Source organism: Trichechus manatus, unplaced genomic scaffold (assembly GCF_000243295.1).
Source record: "Trichechus manatus latirostris isolate Lorelei unplaced genomic scaffold, TriManLat1.0 scaffold00021, whole genome shotgun sequence".
Lineage (NCBI taxonomy): Eukaryota > Metazoa > Chordata > Mammalia > Sirenia > Trichechidae > Trichechus > Trichechus manatus.
Window position 1 is genome coordinate 21,402,122 of NW_004443957.1, and position 9,782 is coordinate 21,411,903.

Consider the following 9,782-nt stretch of genomic DNA (forward strand, 5'->3'; position numbering starts at 1 on the left):
TAAAAGCTTGTGATCAGCCATCTTAGATACTGTACGGGTCCCACTCCGTCTGAAGCAAGGGAGAATGAAGAAAATCAAAGACACAAGGGAAAGATTAGTCCAAAGGACTAATGGACCACAACTACCATAGCCTCTACCAGACTGAGTACACTACAACTAGATGGTGCCTGGCTACCACCACTGACTGCTCTGACAGGGATCACAGTAGAGAGACCCAGACAGAGCTGGAGAAAAATATAGAACAAAATTCTAACTCACAAAAAAAGACCAGACCTACTGGTCAGGCAGAGACTGCAGAAACCCCGAGAGTATGGCTCCTGGACACCCTTTTAACTCAGTGCTGAAGTCATTCCTGAGGTTCACCCTTCAACCAAAGATTAGACAGGCCCACACACACACACACACACACACATACACACACACACACACACACACACACAAAGACATTAAATGGGCACAGCAGCTCTGGGGCAAGGACTAGAAGGCAGGAGGGGACAGGAAAGCTGGAAATGGGGAACCCAAGGTAGAGAAGGGGAGAGTGTTGACACATCGTGGGGTTGGCAACCAATGTTACAAAACAATATGCATATGAATTGTCTAATGAGAAATTAATTTACTCTGTAAACCTTCATCTAAAGACAATAAAAGAATAATAAAAAAATTAAAACTTGGTCAGGCCTTTCCTATCCTTAAAAACAAACAATTCATTTTTAAAAATCCTATCTCCTTCTAGCAATCCCTCTCCCTCTTGTCTTACCTCCTTGAAAGAGTGGTCTACACTTGCCATCTCCACTTCTCACCTCCCATCTCTCCCGCCACAGTGCAAAGTGGTTTCATCGCTCTCCATGCAGACTACACTGGCGAAGCCCACTGATAACCTTAGTATTGGCAGATTCAGTGAACGCTCTTCAGTTCTCGCCTTCCTGCACCTCTGTTACCTAATCTTTCCTCCTTAGTCTCCTCTGATTCTACTTGTCTGCCAGCCCCCTTCACTGTGTGTTTTCCCAGGGTCCCATCCTTAGCCTGCCACGCTTCTCACTCCACATAGTCTCCCTGGGTGATTTCATCTTCCAGATCTACGTCTCCTCCCTGAACTTCTTCTCTATGTTCAGGCTTCTATTTCTAATGGCCTGTAGATATTTCCTTCCTCTCCATCCTCCTTCAGGAACCATCCCTGCTCTCAAGGGGCTCGCAGTCTTATTGGGGAAGCTGAGAGTTAAACATCACGGACCAGTTACAGTGGAGGCACAGAGGAAGGCATGGTCACATCTATAGCGGAGATGGTGTTGGGCATTTGAATCCTTCTCCCCTGGAAAGACAGGGAGATAGATACTCTCCTGACCCCTATAGTCCTTCCGGGCCAGACTGGCAGAGGGCGTCTCTTCTCTGAATCATCGGGGCTTGTTTCTTCTGCACCAAAATACCTTTCTTTCACTACTCAGATTGTTTTATTCCCTTTTCTTATCCAGCCTAAAATCCTACATTGTAAACATTCATTTAAATTGACACATAGGCCCATTTCAACATGAAAACACTTGACAGAAGAACATCAGGCAATGTCTTCTGTCATTCCTACATTTGTGTGAATTAATTAACTCAGATTTCATAAACCCAGCACCTAAATTGAGATGCACTATATGGAGCTTTCATGAATAAGACACTTCATATGGAGCATGGGACCCTTTGATGACAGACAAGTCCTGTGGATTTCTATATGTGGGCTTAAGGACTCTGGGTCCTAGGGAGAGAGAGAAAATGTGGGGGGGGGGGGGGGGGAGCCCAGTGACTGAGTTGAAAGGGCAAAAGTTAAACTGTCCCAATTTCAAAGTTTTATGTATGCTCTGGCCTGCTTCCAAGAACTATATAATAGTTACTATAGAAAAAAAAGTTTTTCAATTCCATATCAATTGAAAATACATCTTGAGCTCTTTTAAGAAAAATAGATGTGTCCTTTAAGTTGTATTCCCTCATTCATTTCAAATATTTACTCAGTGCTTACTCTATGCCAAGGTACAGGTGCTGGAAATACATAGATAATTGAGATGTATCATATGAATGAATAAGCACAATAAATTGTTATATGTGTTATGGTAGAAAAAGGAGCATAGGAAGGAAGTGGAAATGGTTAGAGCATATTTCATTAAAGAGATGACTTTGAGCTGAGTATTGAAAAATGAGTAACTATGTGTTAGGAAAAGGACAGTGGATGGAAAAGGAGGAAGAGGTTGGAATTCCAGGTAGATAGAACAGCAAAAGCGAAGGAACGAAACAGCATGGCATAGTGGAGAAATTGCAATGAGTTAAGCATGGCTGGAGGATAGAATAGGAAGCAGAAAGAGAAAAAGCTGGAAAATTATATGATTTTATATAATTTTACATATAGTCATTTATACAAAAATCAATAATCTGGTTCAGAACTGAAAAAAAAGAAAATCAGCCAAATATTTGATTAGTTGGCCTACACAGTGCTTTCAAATTTTCATTCACAGTCATATGGTAAAGTTGCAGATCCCAAGTAATTAAAAGACTCAAACCCAACATTTTTGTTTAAATACACAACTTTTTTTTTAACTCAGGCATTTTGAATTTGTATGTGGTTAAATATTCTATTTTAAGCATATAGTCATTCATTTTATTATCTAAAATAGTAGTTCCTAATACTTTTCAGAACAAGGACCCTTTTTTTTTAACATCAAATAATTTTGAAGACTCCATGCACGATAATAGTCATATTTTTAGTAACCACTAGAAGTGCATAATGATCTTCTCTGGACTCAGACCCTGTGTACGAGGGGACCCTTGGACAATCCTGTATACAGGCCACAGGGGCTTTTAGACATTGCCCTTTGCCTGTGATGAGATGGGACTGATGGACTGTTGCTAGCGTTCCTAGAGTCTAGCACTTCAGGGTGTCTTTCATGTTCCGAATGTTTGCCTTACTGCTTTACAAAAAGAACCTATTAATTAATTAAAGGCTGCCAAAGAAAAGGACATTTCCCCTGATCTTGGCAGATTTCTAATACACACATTAATGAAGTGTGCATTTTATTAATCACAACTACCTGTATAAAATTGGAAAAACAGTAATTCACATACGTGTGAGATGTAGGCCTGATTTAATTACTCTGCAGACAAATCTTGGTGGAGAAGTGGATTCCACAATCTTCGCCGAACTTTGATACCCATTGGGGAATCCAAGGCCCACTGGTTGGGAATTACCCAACTATATTACAGAAAATAGAGCTAGAGCAGTACTAGTTCATGACATTTTTTCTTTCAAGCAGTCCCTGAAGTAAAATTAAGTCATTAACATTAGGTAAAAATCTTGCTTTAATTTTCTGTTTTTACTTAATTAGTTTAAAATGGCATTTAGACTCAAGTTCTGTGTCTATTTTCATTCTAAAGACATTTTCTTTATACTCAAGGTTTAATATTTAAAAGTTTATGTTGAAGATTTATTTCATATTCTTTAATCTCTTGAAAAGATAATTAACACAAAAAGATGCTAACCATCATTAGCCATCAGCAAAATGCAAATCAAAACCACAATGAGATACCACTTCTCACCCACTGGCGCGGCTATAATAATAATAAAAAAAGACAGATAGTAACAAGTGTTGTCAAGGATGTGAAAAATTTGGAACCCTCATACACTACTAATAGGGATGTAAAATGATACCGCCTGTTTGAAAAACAGTCTGGTAGTTCCTCAAATGGTTAAACATAGAATTACCATAGGATCCAGCAATTGCATTCCTAAGATAATACCCAAGAGAAATGAAGACATATGTTCACATAAAAACTTGCACAAAAATATTCATAGCAGCATTATTCATAATTACCAAAAATGTAGATACAATCTACATGTCCAGCAACTGATACGTGGGTAAATAAAATGTAATATATCCATATAATGGAATATTATTCATCAGTAAGAAATGAACTATTGATACATGCTACAACATGGATGAACTTAGAAAACATTATGCTAAGAGAGAGAAGACAATCACAAAGGACCACATATTATATAACTATTTGCATAAAATGTCCAGAATAGGCAAATCGCTAGAGACAGAAAGTAGATTAGTGGTTGCCTGGGGCTGAGGACATTGGGAGAAAATGGGGAAAAACTCCTTTCCTTCTCAGCCTCCCTTCCTCTCTGCTTTCCTTCCTCTCTCCCTCTCTTTTCCCTTCCCCTTCTATAGGGTCCATAGGAGTCGAATCAACTCCACACAATGGGTTTGGGATTTTTTTTGTTTTGTTTTGTTTTTATTTTCCTTCCCCTTTGCTCTCTTCCCTTACATTGTATGAATATACATCAGTCTACTGTTGGTGGATATCTGGGTTGTCCTATACTTTTACTAAAGAGCCCTGGCGGTTGCAGTCGTTAAGCACTGCCACCTAGAAAACCCTAGGGAGCAGTTCTACTCTGTCACATGGGGTCATTATAAGTTGAAACTGAAGGGCACACCACAACAACAATTTTTTACTATTACAACCAGTGTTTCTATGAATATTTTTGTACTTGTCTCCTGGTCTGCGGGGTAGTATTTCTCAAACACTTTTTGACCGCAACCCTCAGTTAGAAATATATTCAGCATTACAATACAATACAAATACTATATAAACGAAACTAATTTGTCATGAAGAAATACTATAGTCTAACAATATGCACTACACACTGATGTTTTCTATTCTATTTTAAATAATTCATTTTTTTTAAAATGATCCCAACCCACTCAATTTATTTCAGAATCACTAATGGATCCTGGCCCTCAGTTTAAAAATATTGCTCTAGGGTATATACCTGGATGTAGAATTGCTGGTCACAGAATTTGTGCATCTTCCCTTTGCTCTACTTTTCAGCAACTGTTGACTTTTGCTGCCAATATGATGAGTATGACTGTGGTATCTTCTTGTCTGAATTTGTATTTTCTCTCTCTACCAATGCAGATGAGCTCCATTTCAGGTCTGCTGGCCATTTGTATTTTTTCTTCTGCTCATATCCATTTTTTCTAGTGGGTTTTTTTATTTGGTTTTATTTCCTAATTGATTTATAGGAGTTCTGTATATATTCTGGATAATTATGTGTTGCAGATGATTTCAGATCTGTGGCTCCCCACCCCCACTCTCTTTCTATCAGAAAGTCTTAACTGAAATATAATTATATTTATAAAAACTTTTTTCATATGATTTGTGCTTTTTGTGTCTTGCTTAAATAATCCTTCTTTAGTCATAAAAATATTCTATATTTTCTTCTAAAAGCCTTAACGTGTTTGCCTTTTACTTTAAGCCTTTAATCTATCTAGGATTCATTTTGTTTATGGTGCAAATTAGGGATCAACTTTCTTTCTTTTTTTTTTTTTCCTATAGGTAGTTAATGTCTCAACACCATTTATTGAATTGTCTTTTCTTTTTCCCCTCCCCTCATCTGTAATGCCATTTCTGTCCTTATTTTCATGAGTCTGTTCTTTGCCTATTTTGTTTCGTTGATTTATTTATCTATCCTTGTACCAAGATCAAGGAGCCCTGGTGGTGCAGTGGTTAAAGTGATCAACTGCTAACTGAAAAGGTCAGCAGTTCAAAACCATCGGCCAAGGGAGAAAAATGTGGCAGTCTGCTTCCATAGAGATTTACAGCCTTGGAAACCCTACAGGGTTGCTATGAGTCGGAATCGACTCAATGGCAGTGGTTTTGGTTTTTGTGCCAAGATTACGTAATCTTAATTATAGAGCTTTATAATAAGTTCCCTGACTTTGTTCTTTAGAAGGATTTTGGTTATTTTGGTCCTTTATGCTCACACTTCAGAATCAGCTTGTCAGGTACTAGGACAATTCCTGTTGGAATTTTGATTGGAATTCCTAGACCCTAGAAGTCAACTTGGTGAAAATTGGCACCTTTACAATACTGAGTCTTTTTCTCCGGAAGCATAGAATGTCTGCCCATTTATTTAGGTCTGATTTGATGACCTTCAATAACATTTATAATATTTGTCCTAAAGGTCTTGCTCATCTCTATCCTAGATACCTTATTTTTGTTGTTGTTGTTGTTCTAACTGTATGCAGTACTTTAAAAAAATTAAATATACTGTATCCTGATTTTGCAAACAGGGAATTTAGATTGCACTCCTAAATTTATGAGAAATGGGAGAAAACATCTTCTGGATCATTCTGAGTTCTTTTCTATATGATGAAGTTCCCTCACATGCAAATGAACAGTAAAATGCCATAGCATTCTGTAGTACAATATCTCACCTATACTCCTTGAAGGAGCCCTGGTGGCACAGTGGTTAAGAGTCCACCTGCTAACCAAAAGGTCAGTGGTTCAAATCCACCAGCCACTCCTTGGAAACCCTATAGGGCAGTTCTACTCTGTCCTATAGGGTTGCTATGAGTCGGAATTGATTCCATGGCAATGGGGTTTTATCCTCCTTGAAACACAGAATAGAAAATTTCATGCTTTGTGTAGAAAAGAAGAAACAAGATGTATACGTATACGAACAGTCTTACAACCAACGAATGAAAAGCTGATGCAGAATGATGGCCTACTTTTTTCATTTTTCAGGAACATTGCCTTATATAACACTGTGTTGTGTAAAAACATTTTTTTTTTTTAAACACACCAAAGATTCACATCACAATTCAGTGTTGGCTTTTCCTCTTAAGACTCTGACTGAATTAATATGTCTTTGTCTGCCTAGACCTTACAGATTTTTTTGTAGAACTAAAATAGTCTGGCTAAGGATATCACGCTGGGAAATCAGCAGAGCAAGTGCCAGATTACACTGAATTTGGTTAAATCCAGTATACTCAGGGGAAATTTTATTTGTTGTTACTTACTTAGCTTTTTTTCTAACCACTTTAGTTCTCTAATATAGTAAACCACTGAAGCATTTATAAAAGGAGAAATCCTTCCATCTATCAAAAGCTGAAACTCTAACCTCTTCTCTAGCAGATTCCACATTAGATTGCCACAATGACCATTTTGATTCTATACTTTAAACCCAAGGTAGTTTGAGTGTTCCCAAATCCTTTGTCTTCATTCTTAGCCATTCCCAATCACCAAGAGCTATTTAAACGTTTGTGCTGTTAAATATAAAAGCCAAGAAACACTCTATTTTCATTCTTCAACTACTTTTGAATGGACAGCAATAATAAAAGTCAGAAGCATTTAATATTCATGCTTATATGTATCACACTTTTCCTAAGTAATAGTATTTAATCTATTTGCCAGAGAGTCAGCATTGTTTTTTTCAGTTTATGGTTCTCTCTTTATCCTCCTAGAGTTTTTCTTCTTCTTCTTTTTTTTCTTAAGCTTAAACTGAAAACCTCCTGGAGAAGATGTTTGAACCTTGTTCATGTGGAACATAATCCCATTGGATCGCCTTTCCCACTACTTCTATTAGGGAGCAAAATGCTCTTTAATGCTTTTATAAATACCATAATCTGAGCTTATTTGTGTCTTTAAGGGTTAGAGAGGAAGACTTCATCACCTCCAATTACTTGAATTTGTGCCAGTGTTCAGTGCTTCAAAGAGTTTACTAATTTCAGTGTCATGTGCTTCTTTGGGGCTTAGCAGCTACACACGGAAGCAAAGGTTAATGACTTCATTCAAACGCAATGTATTCTAGAGCACTTTATGAATCTTCATGTATGGTTTTTCTTTACCTTCAAGAATAGATGCACTCCTTCCCCTCCCTCCTTTGTTTTAAAAAGAATTTTCCTCTCTCCTTTTCTTTACTTAACTTTTTATGTTTTTATGAGCAGCTTAGTATTAAGTTCCACATAGATATGCTTTTAGAAACTCATAGCAAGAGATATACCCAAACTGGGGGCAGAGGTGGGAAATCTCTGTTTAGTTTTGCTGCATTCATTCTGCAAGTAATCATTGATTCTGGGTCTAGCACTCTGCTAAGGGAAATATAATAAACATTTTCCTATTTATTTGCTTTCTTTGTTAGCTGCCCAGAATCCAAATCTCCTTCCTGTTCAGGGCTCATTCCCCATCATGTACAGTATTTTGGAAACAGAGTGCTCTGCCTTCCATCGCAGAAGCAAAGTGGGGGAAAACCTTCTTCTCACTGCCCAGTGGCAGGTGTCCAGGAGTTGGGGAGAATGAGAGCTAGACCCACCCAGTTGGACTCACCAACCTAGAACTTTGTAGCCAAATATATGGTCTATCCTGATAAATGTATCATGCCCATTTAAAAATAATCTGTTTTTTGATGTTGTTGGGTGTAACATTCCACAAATATCAATTAAGTCAGGGTGGTTGATAGTATTGTTCAAATAGTCTATGTCTTTCCTGGATTTTTGTCTAGTTCTATCAATTGCTGAGAGAGGGATGTTAAAATCCTTAATTCTGCCACAGTAGCTGGACCATGATAGAACAGGAGAAAAATATGGAACAGAACCTCAAATCCTAAAAAACAAAAAAAAAACTAACAACAATAATCAGACTTACTGAACTGGTTGAGACTAGAGAACTCCCTGAGACTACTGCCCTGAGATACTCTTTAAACCTTGAGCCAGAACTAGTCCCTGAGATCACCTTTTGCATAAATAACACATTAGCTCACAAAACAAAAATGCCACCTGTGAGCAGCGGGCCCTTTAAAAAAATCATTTATATGAGACCAAACGGTCAACAATTACTTCAAAAGAAAGATGAGAATGTAAGGGAGAAGGGAAACTAGATTAATAGAAACTGAATAACCAGAACAGAAATACTGAGAATGTTCATGCGTTGTGAAGAATTGTAAACAATGTCATACTGAACAATTTGTATAGAAATTGTTGAATGGGAACTGAAACTGCTGTGTAAACTTTCACCAAAAACACAATAAAATACTATTAAAACAAAAAACAAACTTTAACTCTGATTGTGACATTATCTAAAATTCCCCTTTAATTCTGTCAGTTCTTGTATCATGTGTTTTCAAGATCTGTTATTGGGCAGATACATACACATTGATGATTGTTATGTAATCTTGATGAATTGTCCTATTATGATTATATTTATGATTATGGGGTGTCCCACTTTATTTCTGATAATACAGCTCTTGAAATCTATTTTATTTATTTATTCTGAAATCTATTTATTTTATGAAATCTAATATTAATATAGCCATTTTAGCATTCTTGTGCTTACTGTTTGCATGGTATATCTTTTTCCATCCATTACTTTCAACTATATCAATCAGTGTATATTCAAATATATCTGTGTTTTCATATTTAATGTGTGCTTCTTCTATGCAGTATACGTTTGGGTCGTGCTTTTGTATATGTAATTATTATTATTATTATTTTTGGCTTTAACAAAGAGAAATTTATTTCTTCACAGTAGAGTAGGCTAAAAGTCCAAATTCAGTGCGTCAGGTCCAGGGGAAGGACTTCTCTGTCGGCCTTCTCATCAATCTTCCCCCAGACTAGGAGCTTCTCTGCGCAGGGACCTCAGGTCCAAAGGACATGCTCTGCTCCCAGCACTGCTTTCTTGGTGGTATGAAGTGCCCCCTCTCTGCTTGCTTCTCTTTCCTTTTTATCTCTCTCTTTTTTCAATTGTACTGTAAATGAAGGTTCACGGAACAAATAGTTTCTCATTAAACAGTCAGTACACATATTGTTTTATGACATTGGTTAATAACCCCACGACATGTCAACACTCTCCCTTCTCGACCTTGGAGGACTTTTTCTTTTGGTGAAAATATACATAGCCAGAGTTACACCATTTCAAAAGTTTTTACATGTACAATTCAGTGACATCGATTACATTCTTCCAGTTGT